Genomic DNA, 24,045 nt, shown 5'->3' on the forward strand with positions numbered 1-24,045 from the left:
GAAATACCCAGCACGTAAGATGTGATGTGTCTGCACATAAAATTGCTAACTGTGGATCACGATAATTATGAATAACGTTTGTATAAAGAAATTATCCGTTTTTAATTTTATATGTTGTTGAGATTAATTGTATCGAAACCTCATGCAGAGCTATACTTTCAGATTTATCTGTGAAACAATTAATTGGTAGGAGTTCTTGGTTATACTATTTTCTAGGCATCTTTACGAGCTAACTGTGCATTCAGAAATGAAAAGGAAGAGGTGACGTGATCGACGGACATATTAGAAACACTGCGCAACATGTCTTAGCAAAGCTTCACCGGATTTTCACTGTGGGTTCCACTTCGCAACCGATCGGTCCTTAATAAAGGAACAGCGCTAGTATCTCATTTGTGAGTGTGACTTGCTTATATCAAATACAATGTAACGTGCCGACATATTATTCACTCAGGGCGGGATTTTTATTAACTGGGTAACAGAGTTGGAATCTATAAGAAGTGTGGTGTCTCTTTTAGGTTAGTTAAATAATTTAATCAAGATTTTCGTTTTTCAAGCCATTTTACGCGTATATGAAGACAGTAAATGTAGCTCGCAGCCGGCCGCGGTGGTCTCGCGGCTCTAGGCGCTCAGTCTGGAACCGCGCGACTGCTATGGTTGCAGGTTCGAATCCTGCCTCGGACACTGATAAGCAGAAGGGACAGGATGATAGGACATCTCAGCATGGTAATTATTATTTTGGTGTTTATACCTGTTCTCTTGGTTATTTTCGTGAATATCATCTTTTACTTTTACATTGATAGCCTTTTAATATTCTTTGTTTAAAGGGTGAATATTTCTTTGTTTAGTTTGCTTAAGTATTTTAATTGAAAATATTGTTTTGTGCTAAGACATGAGGGAGTGACTTCCATGGTAATAGAGGGAGCTGTAGAGGGCAAAAACTGTAGAGGAAGACAGAGATTGGAATACGTCAAGGAAATAATTGAGGACGTAGGTTGCAAGTGCTACTCTGAGATGAAGACGTTAGCACAGGAAAGGAATTCGTGGCGGGCCGCATCAAACTGTCAGTAGACTGATGACCCCCAAAAATGTTATAAGGGGCTGATGACCACAGATGTTAAGTCCCATGGTGCTCAGAGCCATTTCAACCATTTTTTGTAGCTCATAGTGTTAATTTATGTAATGTATCGTGTTTGTCTAATAATATGGATACAGTATGGAGCTAGCGCTCCTAATTTGTCTCATATTTAACTATATATGTTATTACGCGACACTGAGTCGTCCATTATCACTTCATCATCTTCTCTGACTTGACGTTGAAATCGTCATTGCGAATGCTGTCTTTGTTCTGATGAATGTTAATGTAACTTTTGACTGAAATAATAATTAATGTAAAGTTCAATAAACCTTCTTTACGTCAATTCCTGTCCTTTACTGACCTGAAAAGCTAAACTCCGCCCGAATATGCCTCGGCAGGTCCTATGGTACCTCAGCCGCTATGCGTCACCTGATGGGAATATAGAGGGGTGCTCAATACACCGCTCTCACAGCCGTTGTCAGATTTCTTGACCGGAGCAGCTACTACTCAGTCAAGTAGCTCCTCATTTGTCCTCACAAGAACTAAGTGCACCCTGCTTGCCAACAGTGGGCGGTAGAGCCGGACGGTCACCCATCCAAATGCTAGCCAAGCTGGACAACGCTTTTACTTCCGTGATCTAACGGGACCCAACGGTACCACCGCCGCAAGACCGACTATTATGCACTACCTAAAGTTCAATCAGGCCAGTGTAATTTTATTAGCGGAAGCTACTATGGTTTTGCGTAGTGGTATTAAATTATTTCCAGCTTTAATAGTCATTATTTGTATCATTTACTTGTTTACAGAATTCGATATTTTACTATCTTAAGCGATGTAAATTACTTTCAGTAAATATGCTTTAAGGCAATCACGTAATCCGAAGCTACTCGGTCGCTGTGGCTTGGGCAAAAATTAGTGTGTTTTCCTTGAGAGAGAAATTAACTAATACTAACATGTATGAAAAGTAAATTATTACCTGCAGTCCTTGCCCACAATTCAAGGAACTGCAGAGATATCGTTTAACGCTGGCCCACATTTCTCTCGGTCGCAACGAATTTATAGCTGCGCTCATGAAATACACTCCTGGAAATTGAAATAAGAACACCGTGAATTCATTGTCCCAGGAAGGGGAAACTTTATTGACACATTCCTGGTGTCAGATACATTACATGATCACACTGACAGAACCACAGGCACATAGACACAGGCAACAGAGTATGCACAATGTCGGCACTAGTACAGTGTATATCTACCTTTCGCAGCAATGCAGGCTGCTATTCTCCCAAGGAGACGATCGTAGAGATGCTGGATGTAGTCCTGTGGAACGGCTTGCCATGCCATTTCCACCTGGCGCCTCAGTTGGACCAGCGTTCGTGCTGGACGTGCAGACCGCGTGAGACGACGCTTCATCCAGTCCCAAACATGCTCAATGGGGGACAGATCCTGAGATCTTGCTGGCCAGGGTAGTTGACTTACACCTTCTAGAGCACGTTGGGTGGCACGGGATACATGCGGACGTGCATTGTCCTGTTGGAACAGCAAGTTCCCTTGCCGGTCTAGGAATGGTAGAACGATGGGTTCGATGACGGTTTGGATGTACCGTGCACTATTCAGTGTCCCCTCGACGATCACCAGAGGTGTACGGCCAGTGTAGGAGATCGCTCTCCACACCATGATGCCGGGTGTTGGCCCTGTGTGCCTCAGTCGTATGCAGTCCTGATTGTGGCGCTCACCTGCACGGCGCCAAAAACGCATACGACCATCATTGGCACCAAGGCAGAAGCGACTCTCATCGCTGAAGACGACACGTCTCCATTCGTCCCTCCATTCACGCCTGTCGCGACACCACTGGAGGCGGGCTGCACGATGTTGGGGCGTGAGCGGAAGACGGCCTAACGGTGTGCGGGACCGTAGCCCAGCTTCATGGAGACGGTTGCGTATGGTCCTCGCCGATACCCCAGGTACAACAGTGTCCCTAATTTGCTGGGAAGTGGCGGTGCGGTCCCCTACGGCACTGCGTAGGATCCACCGGTCTTGGCGTGCATCCGTGCGTCGCTGCGGTTCGGTCCCAGGTCGACGGGCACGTGCACCTTCCGCCGACCACTGGCGACAACATCGATGTACTGTGGAGACCTCACGCCCCACGTGTTGAGCAATTCGGCGGTACGTCCACCCGGCCTCCCGCATGCCCACTATACGCCCCCGCTCAAAGTCCGTCAACAGCACATACGGTTCACGTCCACGCTGTCGCGGCATGCTACTAGTGTTAAAGACTGCGATGGAGCTCCGTATGCCATGGCAAACTGGCTGACACTGACGGCGGCGGTGCACAAATGCTGCGCAGCTAGCGCCATTCGACGGCCAACACCGCGGTTCCTGGTGTGTCCGCTGTGCCGTGCGTGTGATCATTGCTTGTACAGCCCTCTCGCAGTGTCCGGAGCAAGTATGGTGGGTCTGACACACCGGTGTCAATGTGTTCTTTTTTCCATTTCCAGGAGTGTATTATTAAAACCCAGAAAAGAAAGATTTCATAATCTTCTTGTTTTGAAACACACTAAAATAGTATCTGAGGTTAGGTATAATGGCATCCATCCATCCTTGAGGGATGATGGTGTACCGTGCTTGGTGTAGAGTCTTCAGCGTCTGCTGTGGTTAAAAAGTGCCACTCCAGAGTGGCAGTCCCTACTGCAGTTTGGACATGTGAAATTTGAGGGACTTCGAACAGAAGCCGTTCTGTCTCTTCGCTTTGTCCTCTTCCTGATTTGTTCCCGTGTGCGTTCATCCTCTGAGAGCTTGACGCCGTTGCGCACAGTTACTCGCCACTTGACACGGTCATCTGCAATGCTTTCCCAGCGACGTGGATTGATTCTGGTCCTGGTCAGGTCTCTCTTGCATACATCCTTGAAACGAAGATGCGGTCGTGCAACTGGCCTCACACCCGCCTGAAGTTCTCCGTAGAGAAGTTGTTTCGGTATCCGTTCAGGATCCATGCGCCCGACATGTCCCAACCATCTTAGACGTCGATGGCTCAGGAGTGTTCAAAGATACTGGTTGTGCTTGGACGATGAAAGGCTTCGATGTTGGGTGCTCTGTCTTTCCAAGAGATCTGAAGGATCCTCCGGAGACAGCGGAGATGGAAGCTGTTGAGTCGAGATTCATGCTTAGAAAGAGTTATCCACGTCTCACAGCTATAGAGAAGAGTGCTTATAACACAAGCGTTGTAGACTTCTAATTTAATTTTTGTGGTAAGCCGTCCGTTGTTCCATACTCTGTTTTCCAATCTAGCCATGATAGATGATGCCTTTACGATTCTGTTAGTAATTTCAGTGTTCATGGACACATATTGTGGATCCCAAGTAGGTAAAGTCGTCACCTACCTGGAGAGGATGGCCATCAATGCTGATGGATGGAAGGCGGGTAGTGCTCTGCGCCATGATCTTAGTCAAATGGTTCAAATGGCTCTGAGCACTATGGGACCTAATTTCTTAGGTCATCAGTCCCCTAGAACTTAGAACTACTTAAACCTAACTAACCTAAGGACATCACACAACACCCAGCCATCACGAGGGAGAGAAAATCCCGGACCCCGCCGTGAATCGAACCTGGGAACCCGGGCGTGGGGAGCGAGAACGCTACCGTACGACCACGAGATGCGGGCTGATCTTAGTCTTTTGAAGGCTGATGAGTAGACCAAATTTTTTACAGGCATGTGATAATTTGTTAATTATATACTGCAGTTCATCTTCTGTATTCGCTACTAGAGCTGCGTCGCCCGCATGTAACAACTCACGGATAACAACTGTATTTATTGTGGTCTTGGCCTTGACCCAAGCAATGTTGAAAAGATTTCCATCAGACCTCGTACGTAGATACACTCCCTCCTCACAGTCTTCAAAGGCAAATCTGAGCAGAAGGGAAAAGAAAATCCCAAATAATGTAGGAGCACCCAAGCAATGTTGAAAAGATTTCCATCAGACCTCGTACGTAGATACACTCCCTCCTCACAGTCTTCAAAGGCAAATCTGAGCAGAAGGGAAAAGAAAATCCCAAATAATGTAGGAGCTAACACACACCCCTGTTTCACACCGCTATTAACAGGGAATGCTTCTGATGTTTTACCGTTGAAGTAGATTGTTGTTTTTGTTATGTCATGGAAAGAGACAATTATTTGTAGTAGTTTATGTCGGCATCCAATCTTCTTCCACAGTTTGAAAAGCCCATTTCTGCTCACTAAATCAAACGCTTTAACAAGGTCAGTGAAAGTAATATAAAGTGGCCTCTTCTGTGCACGACTTTTCTCTTGTAGCTGTCTAAAGGAGAAGTTCATATCTACCGTTGATCGGCCAGGCCTGAAGCCACACTGAGATTCTGGATAGATTACGGAAGCTAAGATTTTTAATCGCATTAGGATGCCTCTCGCATTAGCTTTCCCGGCTACATTTAGTAATGCAGTGCCTCGATAATTGTTACAGTTACTTCTGTTCCCTTTCTGTTTATATAGAGTAACTATTCTCGAATTCCGCATACTCATCGGGACATAACCTTCTTCCCAGATGGTTCAGATAACTGAATATAAATGGCACGGCCGATTTCCTTCCTCATCCTTCCCTCACCCGAGCTTGCGCTCCGTCTCTAATGACCTCGTTGTCGACGGGACGTTAAACACTAAGATCCTCCTTCTCCCCCTCCACTTAATAACCTCTGCAGGGATCCCATCTTCACCTGGGGCCTTTCCGTTAGCAAGAGAATCTATTTCTCTACCGAGTTCTTCCATAGTAGGCATTTAATCTAGTTCTTCCATAACTGGCATTTGTTTGATGGCGTCACAAGAATCCTTGCTAACTTCATTCTCAGCTGCATACAACTCGAAGTCGTGTTCAACCCAGCGTTCCATTTGTTTGCTTTCATCAGTCTTGGACTTCAGAGGAGCTGTTTTTTGTGACACTTGGTCCAATTGTTTTCTTAATACCATCGTACAGTGCTTTAGCATCCCCAGAATAGGCCGCTTTCTGTTAGGTATAGGAGTGAGCGGAATAGTCTTTGGCAGCCACATATGTAGCCTCAAAAGGCATATGAATATAGCACAGCTGTGGGGGATAGCCGCGCGGTCTCAGGCGCCTAGCCACGATTCGCGTGGCTACCCCCATGGAGGTTCGAGTCCTTCCTCGGGTATAGGTGTGTGTGTGTGTGTGTGTGTGTGTGTGTGTGTGTGTGTGTGTGTGTGTTGTCCTTAGCGTAAGCTAGTTTAAGTTAGCTTAAGTAGTATGTTGGCCTTGGGACCGATGACCTCAGCAGTTTTGTCCCATACCAAATTACCACAAATTACCAAATGAATTTTGTACACTGTAAGGATTGATGGTAAGCGCCATCACATCGCTATTGCACAGAGATTCCGTTCAAAGGTAACATGGATTTTGTGCACACGATTCGCAGGGGTCTCAGCAATTTGCATTACATATCTGGAACGAAGGGAGAGACGCCAGAGCATGTCTCTTGTTTGTGAGTACTGTCAGAGCACAGGCGAATTTATGGTAATTAATATTGATGCTGTGAACGTTATTGTAATAAATTCCGACTTATTAACCACAACGTCTGCCTCACTATGTCACTGCCGCAAAGCTGCCAGGGCGAGTGCTGGGTGTGCGAGCGTACCGTATGTGACACGAGGGAGTTGCGCAGGTATGCGCGGAATGCGTGCTGTACAGGAGCGGGCTGGCAGCGACACGCATGCTACAGGCCACCGACCGTCTCGCCCCACACCCACCATTTCGCCCATGCTTCTGCGCTCCCAGGGGACTCCTAGTTGCGCGCAGCAGCAGATGGGGTTCCATGATGCATCAGACCTGCTATCTTAGTGTCGGCACTGGGTCAGCCAGGTGCCTGTTGCTGCTAAATTTACGTCTTCCCTAAATAGACACAGTAACAGGAGTCCGTTCCTTTATTTGCCTTTGGGTGCTCTTGGACAGACACAATTACCGGTGCGTTAACAATTATTAGGTTGGTGCATATGTCTGTAGCGTCATTCCGTATGTTTAGCAACCGCAAAAGATACACATAATAGAGATTTTAGTTATCAATAATATATTTCCTTCATTATTTACAACAGTCTGCCAATCTTGGGTAACTTTTCGATTCCGCGACTGAAGAAATCGCGTGGTTTTGAGGCGAAGAACTTATCGAGCCACGTTCGGAGCTCATTTTCATCCGCAAAGGAAGTTCCTTTTAAGTTGGTCGACAGAGAACGGAAAAGGTGAACATCTGAGAGCACAAGAGCAAGTCAATAAGGTAGGTGCGGAATGACTTCCCGCCCAGCTTGTGTGTAGTGCTTTCTGTCAGTCTAGCAGAATACGGGCTAGCGCTATCTTGGAGTAGCATCACTTCATCCAACCATGCCGGTCGTTGTTCTTCGACTGCGTCTGCCAGGCGTCTGACTTTCTGACAGAAAATGTCAGCAGTGATGACTACAATTCGTGGAAGTAATTAGTAGTACAGGACACCTTTGCCGTTCCACCAGATACACAACATTATCATTTGTGGACATTGCTTTGTTTGGAGTTAGTCATTCCTCTCTTTTCCGTACGGTAGCATAAAGACGCAATCCGTAGTCGTCATTAATGATGCAAGACAGCAATCATCGGTGTTGTTCACGAGCTAAGTGATGACGAGCAGGCCGAGGTGCACATGTGGCCGCCAGAAGTTTTTGTGATTTTGGCTTAGAATATGCGGTACCCATACACCTGAGTTTAGGAACCTTCTCCATTGCGTGCGTATGTCACACGATGGTGGAAAGGTCAAAGTTCACCACATTTGCCAATTCTCGAGTACACTAACGTGAGTCATTGTGGATTAATGCATTTAAACGATATTCATCAAATCTTCAAAAGTCTTTCTGAACGCGTAGAATCCTTATATCAAAACGATCCTCCTCGAAACGAGAAAACCATTTTCTTGCCCTGTTCTATCCACTGGAATTATCGCCATACAGGGCGCAAATGTTTTTGGCTGCCTTCGGTGCTGTCACCCTTCTGTTGACATCAAACAGAAGAATGTGTCGGAAACGGTTTATCCACTTGGCAGTCAATTTTCTAGCGTCCACAGCTCCACTCACCACTTCCAACGAAAAAATAACAGCATATAAACAGTGAACTACAAATAAATAGTGACGATCGATAAATAAACCTACAGTCACTTTAGTAACTTACGTACCAACCTAACACAAATAAAGAAATCATACACAAGTTAAATTGACAAAAGAGAAAAAGGAAAATATTGATTTCCTTTAGACCCAGTAACTGTGATTTCTTTATATCGTTCAAGTTAATGCCGAGCACAGCCGATTGCCTCCCCTACTCCTAGCTTGAGCCCCGTCTCTAAATGACTTCATTGTTGGTGAGATGCTAAACTATAAATCTTCATTAGCTTCACCGTCAGTATAACGTAGCCGGTACCTATTGTGCCTCTTGAATAGACGCTATGTCTAACATGTTCTGATAGTTGCATCCAGGCAGGAAACCTATATTTAATAAACGACTCACCCAGTTCATGCCTTTCTATACACCGTGTTTCATGCTTAGAGATGTAAAACTACTGTACACTACCGTAGATTATTATAAGGAATTTTAGCCTACAGTAGTTTTCGCTTTGGTCAATAATGGTCATAGCCACTTTACCTGTAAGTTAGGTGTGTTGCATCCCTACAGGCCATTACCACATTATAATACCTTTGTTTACGTATGCTATCAGTGTCTCACTGCATTCCCTAAAATCCCGGGAGCGGAGAACTGCCACAAACCGAGTGAGGATATGTAAAGAGCGAGGTGACCCACGAAGCATTTTTCTTCTACGTATATTTCCTCCTGTATTTACAGCAAAATGGAATCTGTGTATATTTAATTGAGGTTTTCTTTGAAAACCATTGATTTGTAACATGAAACAGGGAATGATGTAGTAAAAATGAAGAAAACAATATAGATTTATCTTACAGCGATATAAGAAGTATTATCCTCAACAAAAGGTTTTACATAAAAACTTCGATTTAATATTTAGTTGAACTGTGATTTATAAACGATGTTCTCACTTGTCAATAGTAGCAGGAAACTCTTAATTTCGATCATGATGGCTAACGTTCTGCCGAGTGCAACATGACAATAATAATTATGCATATACATTTTTACGTTTGTGCATGTACACTCTAGTTGCATCAGAAGTAATTGTGCTTGTTACATAAAAGTGCGGAAGTTGTGCGATCAAATAACTTCTATTACTTATGAAATTCAATGAACATTCTATAATGATATTCAGTACACAATGCACTAGCACTGAATAATGTGCGTTCTAATTATGTTATGCAAAGCAAAGAACAAAACAAGAAAGGAAGTCGTAGTGTCCCATTTTATCTTTACAGATTCATTTATCTCTCTTTCCCTACCAATACTACTTCTAAACTACAGAACCATAGTTGCGTCGAAGAAATATTGTGTTTACAGAAGTCGTAGGGTCCCATTTCCCCTTTACAGATTCATTTGTCTTTCTTTCCCTACCAATATTACTTCAAAACTACAGAACCATAGTTGCGCCGAAGAAATATTGTAGAGTTTTCCCAATGGCATCTGACATCTCGCCCGATAATTATATTTACAACCAGTACGTCGGGAAAGCTTCAAGCAACAAAGTTTACACATAATTTCAAATCTTTAAGAGACTTTTCTCGGTGACGCCATTCACAAAATAAATTAAAGGAGAAAGTTTATCGGTTACCGCATGATGTGCACATAGTTCCGCGTAGTCAGTGCGTACACAACTTTCCCACTAGAGCGCGCCCCGCTAGGCACAACAGCGCAGGCGCAGCGCTCGTCCGTCTCCGCTCTACGAGATGGCGCTGCCATAAAGGCGGACCAAATTCTGCTTCCGCCGATCCGCGCATAAATATGTAACGCAGCCAATGTGATTGCTGCTAACGTAGAACCTTGTCTCCTCGCGGATCACACTCGCGCAGTGATACCTGAACGCGCGAGGTATTATAACGAGTGCACAAACCTCCGATTAGTCAGTCTGCATTAGCGTATAGTCAAGTTTCAGTCTGCGCCTAATAAGATTATCATATTCCTGTACATAGCCATGAAGAGAAATGTCTAGACACTTTGTCAAGTATCAGAGACATGTGAGAATAAGATTAACGTACCAAGACCAAAGGAACTTCAGATCGTCAACTGTAAATAGCCACCAGAACCGAGTTAAGTTACTTCTTTGCTTTTTATTATTTTAATAAAAGTGTGTGAAAATTAATAAAGTTCTGTTTAAAGTTGGTCACCGTCAATCAGCTGCTCTAAGCATGCAAGTGGCATTTCTATCGTCTGACCTAACGGCAGAAGATAAACACGCCACGATAAGACCACGAGACATATTGCTGACACTCGCCTACTTCGTTAGAGCGACAAGTCAAATAATCTGATGGTGTGTGTACCGAAGGTCTTACAGTACGCACACCACACCTCATTTTTGCTGTTCATGCAGTACAACAACAACATCATGTTTAAAGTCTTAATCTCTAGCTTCTCTACTACTATCGGTATTAGCAACACATTTTTCAGCTAGTATCCATACATAACACTGACAGTATCTGCAAAATTAAATCATTTCACAACACATTGTTAAGGAGATATGACATCACAAACATTGATTTCTCAAAACGGAGCATAAATCATACAGTCTATATTCATCCCCCGTTTCCTAATTACAACACTCAGCAACTTCCAACAAACTTCAAACAAAATTTCGATCCTTCTCCAAACTTGTTTCGCTTGGAAGCCCAAGACAAATATTTAACATATGAACTCATTTGTAAAGTGATCAGACATTTGCAGCTGTTTTAGAGATGGGGGTTCGATTCTTTATTGGTGTCATGTTTCTGTTTCCTTGCAAGACAAGAAGCTGCCTTTATTGTTCCTGCAACCCATGTATGCAGTGACACTAATTTGGTCCGCCACCACCCAGCTGGTAATACTGTAGCTGCCTGTGTTATTTACTATGAGTTGCACGTATCTGTCTAAGTGCTAGCCTGACGTTGCCATGCTGAACTGTTGTTACCACTTGTTGTACCGTGCCTGTCTCGTAGTCCCGTCCTCTGCCCGAAATTGCTCCGGAGTCTGGGATCCTTACCAGGTAGGATTGACGGAGAACATCGAAAAAGTGCAAAGAAGGGCAGCCCGTTTCGTGCATTGCGCAATAGGGGTATGAGTGTCACTAATATGATACGCGAGTTGGGGTGGCACTCACTGTAACAAAGGCGATTTTCTTTGCGGTGAGATCTATCTACGACATTTCAATCAACAACTTTCCCTTCCGAATGCGAAAATACTTGGTAGCCAATCATCTACTTAGGGGGAAAAGATCATCATAATAAAATAAAAGAAATCATAGCTCGAACGGAAAGATTTAGGTGTTCCTTTTTCCAACGCGCCATTCGTGAGTCGAATGCTAGAGAAGTAGTATGAAAATGGTTCGATGAACCCTCTGCTAAGCACTTAACTGTGAATTGCAGAGTAATTATGTAGATGTAGAACTTACTGATGTTCTCAAAGGAAATGCATGAATGGCTTTGTTTGATACGCGGGTACGTTATTGTATAATAATACTTATTTCACATAACAATATTATCAGAAGTAAAGTTGTCACTCACCATATAGCGGAGATGCTGAGTTGCCGTAGGCACAACAAAAAGATGTTCACACTTAAAGTTTTCGGTCAATGGCCTTTGTCAACAGCAGATATTCATTCGCGCACACACACACTCACGTAAACGCAACTCACACACTGGCTGCAGTCTCAGGCAACTGCAACCCCGCTGCTTTCGTCCATTGGCCAAAAAGCTTTGTTTGAAAATCTTTTTTTGTGCCTACTGGTGACTCAGCATCTCCGCTATACGCTGAGTGGCAACTTCCCTTTCGCTAATATTGTTATATTCCATCCTGGATTTTCTATCGCACATAACGCCTTTATTCCGCATCATATCCTGTGCTGATGGTAACGTATTATCAACCAGAAGACAGAAAATTGCAGCTTTGAAACGACATGCCCGATTGTGAGTCTTGGTGCTCTCGCGGCATGTTTATTGATCCATAAAATTACTGAACCTGACCCGTAGGCACATTTTGTCGGTTACTTATATTTCGGCTGTAAACCGTCCAGCCACATTCGAAGCACGTCCAACAAGCTTGTGTGTTTTTTCCTCGAGAAACAAGACTTTTCCATCCGGATAGACCCGCTCCGAAGAGGGATGGATGGTTTACAGCCGAAATTTTCGCAACGCACAAAGAATATTACGATTGAATACCAGTAAATTTATGGATCGATAGACGAGATTCTTCGCTGATTTTATTGACCGTATAAAGTAAAACATTTCAATTACAGAGTAGTTCTAAAAAAGCTTTCACTGATTGAGCCAGTGTGGACGGAAAACAATTTACAGTGTGGGTACCCAACTGTATAAGGATAATGTTCAGGGTGTGCGCCGCAATATTTGCGTTGTTAGTAGTGTTTGTACTACGACTTGCTATTAGGCGCCGGTACTGGTACGTCATCGTAGGAGGAACTAAGGACCAAGGACCAAGAACATGCAGCGTGAACGGCACACGTTACCGTGATCTGCTAGGCCAACTTGTGATCTCTGCTCTACGAGACACAGGTCACAGGACACAGTTTTCTGTCTCGACTGTTTTGATTCACGATGGAGTTCCACTTCACGTTGTTCAGGTCACTCGGTTACTCCGTGACACATTTAGAGAAATCCGAATCACTGGCCGATTGTCCCAAACTTCGTGGCCACCAAATCACCAGATTTGAATCCGTGTGATTTCTGGCTGAGGTGTTACCTGAAGGACAGTTTTTATTAACGGTACAATAACTCACGTAGGAGGTTGACGGTGAGCACAGCGAGGGAGGTAGCTGACACCCGACCTGAGACGTTTCGGGCAACAATAGACCATTGTTTAGAGCGGTTCCAGGTTTACGTGGATCCAGGTGATCGTCGCACTGAGCAACGTTTCTGATCTGCAACACAAACGTGTTACATAAATAACGAATGTTTCCTTCTCACGTGGAAATAAAAATTTCTTTCCTTCGGTGATTTATTCGTCATTTCCCTTCCGCATGACAATACAAATATTTTCATGAAGTTTGATTGTACTACAATCAATTTTTTTTAATGGCGGCCACTGAAGGAGCGAAATTCTAAGTGCCGGCCGGAGTGGCAGTGCAGTTCTAGGCGCAACAGTCTGGAACCGGGCGAGGTCGAATCCTGCCTCGGGCATGGATGTGTGTGATGTCCTTAGGTTAGTTAAGTTTAATTAGTTCTACGTTCTAGGCGACTGATGACCTCAGAAGTTAAATCGTATTGTGCTCAGAGCCATTTGAACCATTTGAAATTCTAAGTATAACCATCCTTCACATCGCATCCAACACAAATGTAGGCCACCCTTCCACTCCATTGCGTCCGCTACCCATGAAGGTCCAACTTCGGTTGACTAAGATAATTACTATTGCGACTTCATTTTGGTCTGTGTATGTTTTCATGAACTTTCGTGGGCTTAGGTTACAATGCAATCCACTCTGTTCAGTAACAATTGCATTTATTGATTTTTACAGCTCTGTGGTGCGCTGCAACTTATACGGAGACATCCCGTAAGTCTTGGTTTCGTAACTCGGAGCTGCCTTTGATGTAGTCATATTCATGTAGGTACATGTTTAAGAGTTGCAGAGACTACATCGTGATGACCCACGAGTGCTTCCCTCGGCGTATTTACACATGCAAGCCTCACTTCCACCGGCTTCGGCATTAGCATGTCGTCCTATACATGGCTTTTTAACCACTCACTTGGTTGCGCTGGAGGAGAATTTACCAATATATAAGCCATTTATAAAAACTATCGGATAGGAAAGCGTTGGTCCTGACAGAAAGGCCCACCGTCTTCATGTATTTCTTCCAGAGATCTAGTGAAAAGACTTAGGGCGTTGGGGAGAAGGGGGGGTGGGGTTCCTTAACTATATGTGGCACCGTTTGCTGCAGCCACAGCTTGGAGGGCCACCCCATCCCCAGCTATAGAGAGCATCAGGTGTTCTCCCTGTCTCAGGCCTCAATCAATTCAGTTTACGCCAGGTGACACGAGGAAAATTGAGGCCTGGGTGTTTGATAGATGGGTTTTCCACCCGCAACAAGCTTTCCTGGGGTGAAGATGACCACTCTGATTTCCAGACAGCTACAGAATTGAAAGCGCTAGCTAACAGGTTCGTCCTCGTTCTCCAGGGTGGTTAATGAGACTTCAGTCACACTGTAGAGCCTATCTGAATGATATTATTTATGGGAAGAGAGTCATCCGTCTTATCCTCATTCATAACCAAAGAAGAGAATGATGTCTACTTGTGGCAGGTGGAGTGTGTTGCTTATCACAGTGTAACATTTTAGTGTAACAAATAAGTAGCCATGATTAATTTCTTGTCGTCAAAAGCACCTTACGTGCTTCAAAAGGCAGTTTATCTCATAAAAAAATGTTGATCACGATCTGTTATCATGGAAAGCTGCGACATGTAGGTTTGCACACGGCACCAAAATTCAGTGAGTTGCTGCTTTTAACTGATGTGGAGCCAGAGGAGAATGTTACGCTCTGATTGTCTACTGTAGCGCTGCTTGCGTGCCGAAACCTGTAACTTCAGTATTGCTTATTAATTAAAAAAGGCATCCAATAAGATTTAGCAAAAGGGTAGTCTCTCTTCATTGAACTCATTAGGCCGTACTGGTTGCAATAAGCTGTAACGTTTATAAAAAGGGAAGATTTGAGCAGCCCTAATAGCTTTCGGTGTTGTTCGCTTTTCACGTACAATGCCCCAGGAAGTAATTCACGCTGACAAAGAGCCATTGGGCGTGCACCTCGCTGGCGGTGCTCTAGTTGCGAGTTGGCGCGAGTCTGCGAAAAGTTTAGACTACTCTCTTAGAACGAAAGTTATTTACTGTTCACTGCGCATGCGAAATATTCTTGTAACGCACGTGGGTCACATGGCGTGCGGCTTCTATATGCAGGTTCGAACCCTGCCTCGGTCATGGATGTGTGTGATGTCCTTAGGTTAGTTAGGTTTAAGTAGTTCTAAGTTCTAGGGGACTTATGACCACAGCAGTTGAGTCCCATAGTGCTCAGAGCCATTTTTAGTACTGTTACAGAAAAGGGTGACAAAAGGCATCCTGAGGAAGGAAAACCAACGATATGTAAGTGCTCATACCCACAACATTAAATCTTTAAGTCCTTGCTATGAAACAGTTTTCAGATCTCAAAGTGAGGAGTTGTGGGATCCATATTTATGGTGGCTCCTTACAAAGCAATTGCATTTCTCTTAATTTCTTTTCGTAATTCGCTTTGTGTCTCTACTGAACTGGAATTTGTGCACAACAGTGGAAACAGGATGGTATGGGAAGTGCGTGTAAAATTTGGAATTTTCTCCAAGCAGTCACGGTACTTGATGTTCACGACGGTGATGTCCTCACTTCATCCTCAAGCTTGCATTCCCCACTGCTCGGTTCTGTCCAGAGTATTTTTCCAGCAGTGTTTTTTGTGCGGTTGTAGGCAACAGAATGGATGGGTTTTCTGCTGAAGAGTTGGCCGATACACCCATCGAGTGGTCTTTGCAATTCTCTCGTTTTAGTATTTCATATTATTACAGGCGTTTCCACTGTTATGAAGGCATTTTCACAGTCACAAACGTAATATGGGTAACAATCTGACTAAATCATAATTGTAATATTAGTAGACACATCAATCAGAATTTTTCATCACTTCGGTTCCAAGTTCCGGAACCTGTACAGAAAATTGAATTAGAGATCAACATAAAAATCATTTCCTCCTTTTTCTTGCTCATAAAAACCACACATTACGTGTTGTGCCACAATACAGCGACACTTTCAGAGGTGGTCCTCCAGATTTCTGTACACACCGGTATCCCTAATAGCCAGTAGCATGTTCTCTTGCACTGATGCATGCCTGTATTCGTTGTGGCATACTATCCACAAGTTCATCAAGGCACTGGTGGTCCAGATTCTCCCACGCCTCAACGGTTTTCGGCGTAGACGCCTCAAAATAATTGGTGAGTCACGTCATTCGCAAATAGCCATTTTCAATCTATCCCAGGCATGATCGATAGGGTTCATGTCTGGATAACATGCTGACCACTCTAGTCGAGCGATGTCGTAATGCTGAACGAAGTCATTCACATGTGCACGATAGTGGCGCGAACAGTCGTCCATGAAGACGAATGCCTCCCCAAAATGCTGCCGATATGGTTGCACTATCGGTCGGAGGATGCAATTTACTTATCGTGCAACCTTTATGGAGAGTTCCATAACCACCAGAGGAGTACGTCCGCCCCACATAATGCCACCCGGAAACAGCAGGGGTCCTCCAACTCACTGCACTCTCTGGACAGTGCCTCTAAAGCGTTCATCGTGACCGGGCTGCCTCCAGACACGTCTCGACGATTGTCTAGGTGAAAGCATATGCGACACTCACCGGCGAAGAGAACCTGATGCCTATTCCGAACGGTGCATACGGCATGTTGTTGGGCCCCTCTGTAAAACGCTGCATGCTGCTGTGGTTGCAAAGATGAACCTCGCCATGGACGTCGGGAGTGAAGCTGCGCATCAGGCAGCCTGTTGTGCACAGTTTGAGTCGCAACATTATGTCCTGTGGCTGTACGAAAAGTATTATGCAACTTGGTGGCATTGCTGTCAGAGTCCTCCGAGCCATAATCCGTAGGTAGCAGTCATCCACTGCGGTAGTAGGCCTCAGTAGTAGACCTTGAGAGGCCTGAGCGAGGCATGTCATCGACAGTTCCTGTCTCTCTGTATTTCCTCCATGTCTGAGCAACATCACGTTGGTTCACTCAGAGACGCTTGGACACTTCCCTTGTTGAGAGACCTTCATGGTTCAAAGTAACAATGCGTAGGCGATGGAACCGAGGCATTGTCTGTCTAGATATGATTGAACTACAGACAACACTAGCTGTGTACCTCGTTCCTGGTGGAATGACGAACTGATCGAGTGTCGTACCCCCTCCGTCTAATAGGCGCTGCTCATGCATGGTTGTTTACATCTTTGGATGGGTTTAGTGACATCTCTTAACAGTCAAAGCGACTGTGTCCGTGATATAATATCCAAAGTCAACGTCTATCTTCAAGAGTTCTGGGAATCGGGTCAACGCAAAACATTTTTTATGTGTAACGAGCTACCTCAGTTCTTTGGATAGTTATACTAAAATATTCAGCAAATATTCCCTGAATAAATTCCGAAATTATTCCAGAATTCTGGTTCACCTTGTATGAAAATGTGTTTAAAATGGATAGCACTTGGGGTTGGTATGGTCATCCTGACATGATTTAGGAAACGCGTGGAAAACCATAGTCAATATTTGCAGAAAGAGCATGGATCGCCATCCTCTTGAATCTGAGGCCAGTTCACCATCTAATTCGCTTTACGCGTTGTGTACTTATAAGAGTACATCTATACTCAGTAAGCTACCTTAAGGTGTGTTGCGGAAGGTAATTCCCACCTTTCTTGTTCCAGTCGCGATTGATTAGCGGCAGGAACGATTTTTGGTAAGCCTCTGTGTGAGCTCAGATCTCCAGAATTTTTCACGGATAGTCTTTTCTAGTAATATACGCTTCTGGAAACGTACAATCTCGTGATTTTAATAGTAAATTACTTGATGGAGAACGTCTCTTTTCGCACTGGGTGTCCGTGAAGCTTCACACGTGCTAAATGAACCTGTAGCGAAATGCGCTGCTGTTCATGGACCTTCTACATTTGAGCTATCAGTCCTAACTGATACGGGTCCAAGACCGACGAGCAATAGTCAAGTATTGATCGAACGAAGGTTTTGCCAGCTACGTTCTTTGTAGGTGGACTACATTTCCTGCTGATTCTTCCAGTGGATCTTAGTTTGGTACATGCCTTCCCTATAATTAGTTCTTTCTGTTGATTCCGCTTTAAGTTCTCATTACGCATATTGCTAGATATTTGTAAAGTTTACAGATGAAATGTTCATTCGATCTTAAGCATAACATTTATTAATGCACTGCAATTGTTGTAATGATTTTGCGTATGTGCTTTATCTATTTCGCATTCAACATGAAAGACAACGAAGTGTTCCAGTCGGATGTGGACATCGCTCTATCAGAGGTATCTGGGTGCTATTGCATCCCAACCGGCGTCCAGTGACCTACCAAGTTCAAAGAAATTGTCGTGCTGTCCTTTTAATGAAAGTAAGAGGAAATGTAAAAATATTGTTAATGATGATGTATCTGAGATAGTGAGCAATCATTAAAGAGTTGTTCTCTGTAAAAAATCTTTGTCCTATGACTAGTAGTGATTGAAGATGGTTTTTGGGGATAATTAATGGGAAGATTTGAAGCACTGAGTGGATATAATGAAAAAACAACCGTTAAGTTTTGAAGGAAAATTTCACGAGGCTGACGGACAGTGTGAAGTTTTAAAAGAAGATCATCATATTGCCATCTTCAGGAAATAAGAAAATTCTTAGTCGCGAGTTATTACGAGAGTAAAATCTAAATATATTTTACTTTACCTAATATATCTATTGTGAAGCTTATGTTGCTCATTACGCCGTTTTTGAGGTGTGTCTGGTCACAAAAGGTTCCGGTGACGTGTCAGAGGAATAACGATTCAACGCCAGTGACTGAATCAGAGAATTTCATATGTGCTGTTAAGTAATAACATTCGTTGCTTCGAATCGGTGACTAGAGTTTCTGTGTTGCTGCTTTGATGACACTTCAGTGAAAGATACTGCTAATAGACTACGTATATCCTAAATCGCAGTAAATACTCTTAGCCAAATAGTACACAACAACTTTGAATAATATTAATAACTATTTATGGGGAAACGGGTTCGTTTTTTCGCGAGTCACAGCGTCTTCACTGGCTGACTGTGTTACATAAATACGATTAAAATTATAAAGGAATATCGACCAATTTCAGAAATTCTTTCACATCGAATGATGGCAACAGCGCTGCCATGTGAATAAGTATTGTTCCTACTAAAATAAAAGTCCATCCACAGCGGTAAAACATCCAATACTTTTCAACTTCACTTTATTCTTTGTAACCTTAGACCCTGTAGCAAATGTAACATCAATAGCCTTACGTACAGTAGATCGTGAGCGTCTGCTCCTCTCATTTTTTGAGTACAAAGCAGTTGCCTATGCAGCAGCCCCATCCAGAGGGGCAGCGTCACTGGAAAGAGTTGCGCTGATATAGGCGTGGCGAAATCGGAGTCACAAATTCGGGCTTGGCCTCACTTCCCCGTCGAGGGCCAGCAAAGCTGGGGCCGCCTAGAGGCCTAGAGGCAACCCGCAGAGCACCCGCTCCGCGCCAGACAGCTTTCAGTTGCAGGAATGCAAACGAGACGCGATTCAGACAGATGCCGCACGTCTTTATGAGCGCGACGTTTTCCTGTGGCGCAACCAGTATGTTTCGGGCAGCTGCGCAAGCAACGACTGAACGACTCACGAGATGCTTCTTTATTGGAGGAATCGGTGTTCACACCTTACTGTATACACACCTGGAAATTGAAATAAGAACACCGTGAATTCATTGTCCCAGGAAGAGGAAACTTTATTGACACATTCCTGGGGTCATATACATCACATGATCACACTGACAGAACCACAGGCACATAGACACAGGCAACAGAGCATGCACAATGTCGGCACTAGTACAGTGTATATCCACCTTTCGCAGCAATGCAGGCTGCTATTCTCCCATGGAGACGATCGTAGAGATGCTGGATGTAGTCCTGTGGAACGGCTTGCCATGCCATTTCCACCTGGCTCCTCAGTTGGACCTGCGTTCGTGCTGGACGTGCAGACCGCGTGAGACGACGCTTCATCCAGTCCCAAACATGCTCAATGGGGGACAGATCCGGAGATCTTGCTGGCCAGGGTAGTTGACTTACACCTTCTAGAGCACGTTGGGTGGCACGGGATACATGCGGACGTGCATTGTCCTGTTGGGACAGCAAGTTCCCTTGCCGGTCTAGGAATGGTAGAACGATGGGTTCGATGACGGTTTGGATGTACCGTGCACTATTCAGTGTCCCCTCGACGATCACCAGAGGTGTGCGGCCAGTGTAGGAGATCGCTCCCCACACCATGATGCCGGGTGTTGGCCCTGTGTGCCTCGGTCGTATGCAGTCCTGATTGTGGCGCTCACCTGCACGGCGCCAAAAACGCATACGACCATCATTGGCACCAAGGCAGAAGCGACTCTCATCGCTGAAGACGACACGTCTCCATTCGTCCCTCCATTCACGCCTGTCGCGACACCACTGGAGGCGGGCTGCACGATGTTGGGGCGTGAGCGGAAGACGGCCAAACGGTGTGCGGGACCGTAGCCCAGCTTCATGGAGACGGTTGCGAATGGTCCTCGCCGATACCCCAGGAGAAACAGTGTCCCTAATTTGCTGGGAAGTGGCGGTGCGGTCCCCTACGGCACTGCGTAGGATCCTACGGTCTTGGCGTGCATCCGTGCGTCGCTGCGGTCCGGTCCCAGGTCGACGGGCACGTGCACCTTCCACCGACCACTGGCGACAACATCGATGTACTGTGGAGACCTCACGCCCCACGTGTTGAGCAATTCGACGGTACGTCCACACGGCCTCCCGCATGCCCACTAGACGCCCTCGCTCAAAGTCCGTCAACTGCACATACGGTTCACGCCCACGCTGTCACGGCATGCTACCAGTGTTAAAGACTGCGATGGAGCTCCGTATGCCACGGCAAACTGGCTGACACTGGCGGCGGCGGTGCACAAATGCTGCGCAGCTAGCGCCATTCGACGGCCAACACCGCGGTTCCTGGTGTGTCCGCTGTGCCGTGCGTGTGATCATTGCTTGTACAGCCCTCTCGCAGTGTCCGGAGCAAGTATGGTGGGTCTGACACACCGGTGTCAATGTGTTCTTTTTTCCATTTCCAGGAGTGTATAAAGCCGTTGCTAATGTTACATTTGTTTCAGGGAATATATGCTTACCAAGAATAAAGTGAAGCTGAAGGGTACTAGAATTTTTACTGCTATGGATGGACCTTATGTTTTCTTATGAGCAGTACTGAATTTTAGTATCAATAAACCCGCTTCACACCGTAGCGGTTGGTTGTCTGTTGCTATTGTTCGGTGTGGAATTACTTCAGAAACTGGTGGACTTCAACGTTTCAGTGATCGTGTTGTAATTAATTATCGTACTTTCAATGTTTCGAAGTTAGTTTGCGGCAGTATCAATTTAAGGAAATGCGTCCGTTTTGCGCTCTATCGATCATCAGTGTTGCTGTCGCTGAGGCAGGACAGTCTGTCCAGGGCGAGACGGCAAAAAACATGTCAGTGCGCGAGAGCGGATACGCGGATATGCCAGTGTAGACACCGTCACACGTGATCTTTGCTGAGCCGGCATGGCGCAAACAAGGAGCATCGGTGGAAAAGCGGGCAGTGCTGCAATCGCCGCAGACGGGAACGTACACGTACACTGCAGAGCACAGCGACAAGTGCCTGGTCGATGGATGGTGTAGTGACTGGTGTGGTTGCCGTATTAAGCCAAGAGCCGTGGACCTAACACCAATTTTCGCTCTTCTGAAACTGGTGTGTATCTCTTAGATTCCCCGTTTCCTGCAAATGCAAAGCTGTGTTACGAACGTTTCAGATTTTGTGCTGTTTGGGTTAAGTGTTAGCCCAGACAAGTTTAAGTGGTGCAGTGTTGACTGTGCCTAGAACATTTTGGTAGTGTGTGCGGTCGCACGTTAACGTTAACATGCTTCAGTAATCCCAGATTTCACCATAAGGCTCCGGACTATTGACTTGTTACCTGTTCCGTGATTAAGTGACCAGTCATTGTAGCTGTGACCCACTTCAGTGCTTGTTTCGCTGATGTTTCCTACGCATCCTTAACTTAAATCACGTCGTCACCATATTGGTGCTCGTTCTTTGTTTGACATGTTAGTGATAATGAATTCCTCATTATGATATTCAAATTTATTGTGTTTCTTTCTCTGTTGTAAATGCCTCCTCATATAATGTGTAACGTACCCTGCGGCAGGCGCGCTTAACATTGTTGCGTCAGCGGGTGCGTGTGGCTTTCAGTGCCGCCTACATTTAAATGCAAAAAAAAGCAGTTTTTTAATTTTTTGGTGGAATTAATTATTTATAGTTTATAACATCATTCTTAACAGCAACTTTTAATATGATCTGTATACATATATCCAAGGTGCATGGGAAAATTAAAATCGTTACAGAATATCTGACATACGTTTCCAGAATATTTCCGAAGTGCTACTTTAATAACAAATTCTAAATAATTATAATCACAGATATGATTCGATTGTTTACCATAGTTAAAGCACGTTTTAGAAAAACGTGTAATATGTATAAAAACTTTGTATGAATAATAAAGATTAAGGCACTCAGTAAATAAATATCAAGAATCAGACACTTTCTTCCGCCAGAGAATCTCTGCAATCATTACATGTGACAACATTGTGGCAATGTTGCTTGCAAACGAATCTTTTGCAGCTGTTGCAAGTGACAGTAGTTTTATTATTTTTTTACCACCACAAAGATGGCACCTCCCACAACTTCATACAGTCTCATCGTGATTGGCGAGAACTGATTGATGAGGTTACAGAAATCCATGAATATCTCATGGTAGAGTAGAGAGCTGAGCCCTTTCTTTCAAATGGCAGTCCATCAGAGCCAAGGCCAGGTTTGTTTACAAAAAACAAGACCTGGAAATTTATCTGAGCAACATCCAGATAACGTAAAAACAATGCTAAGGGCTGTCTTCTTGTGGTCCTTTTTGTAGATTAGGACGTACACATATAATCCACAGTATCGACTCCACCTTTTGTTGAATTCTAATCCAAATTTACAACATATTTGTATGTAGCGGTGTCGATTTCAGCAGTTTTATGCATTGACGACAGGAAAAGCACAGCCTTGTTCCTTTTTGTTTGGCACTAAACAAGACAGAAGTCACATTGAAATACGAAAAGACAATTTCCAACTTCTCGCGATCTGTAGGGCAAAAATTCCGGAGGAATTTCCTTCTTGTTCTTGTTCTTTTTCAATTTTCCAATGGACATTAGCCCATTTTTTAAAGATGCTGGGCTACAGGATAACTACTGTAGTAGTTGTCCGTAGTTACATTCCTGTGAGTTCCCTTGATTGACTCAACCAATTTCTTCACAATATCCATTGGCTGGTTGGATGCAGATATGGTCCAGGATTCTGTCTGCCGCAGTATACTTCAAATTTAAAACTATAAAATGTCTTGCTATTGCACAATGCATACAACTTCATTCCATACTTAGCGGGGTTATTGGGCATGTACTGGACAAAACCACAACGTCCGCGAAATGGGACAAGCATTTCCTCTATGGTTTTGAACTCCCCTAAACTGTAGTTATTTCCGCAGTTGTTCAGAAATGCTGAGTGAAGATTGCGGGTGGTAGTAAGTTTATCATTTGCTAGTCGTTCTTTTCTTGTAGAAGTATCATCAAACCTGAGTGACCAGAGCAAGAACAGAAAGCGCTTGTAGCTAAATGATGCCTTCAGAGTGATCATTCTTGTTCCATTTGATGCCCACAGTTCTGATACAATTTATCTATCCTTTCCGAACGCTGTTAGGTCGTTTATAAAAATTTCGGCTAAAGTTATCTCTGGCTTTAGTCAGTTTTCTGTACCTGTAACGATTTGAGAGTCAGGGCTTCCTATTAGTGCCTGGAGCTCTGGTTCTTTTCCTACACAACTATGATAGTTTACAACTACTGATTATTGCTATGTCCACCCTCTTCCTGAGTTCGTCTTGCACCATTTCCGCACATTACCGAGACACTCTAACAAACAAAACCGCTCATCCCGCCACATAGTCCCCGC

This window comes from Schistocerca gregaria, chromosome 2, assembly GCF_023897955.1.
Source record: "Schistocerca gregaria isolate iqSchGreg1 chromosome 2, iqSchGreg1.2, whole genome shotgun sequence".
Taxonomy (NCBI): Eukaryota; Metazoa; Arthropoda; class Insecta; order Orthoptera; family Acrididae; genus Schistocerca; species Schistocerca gregaria.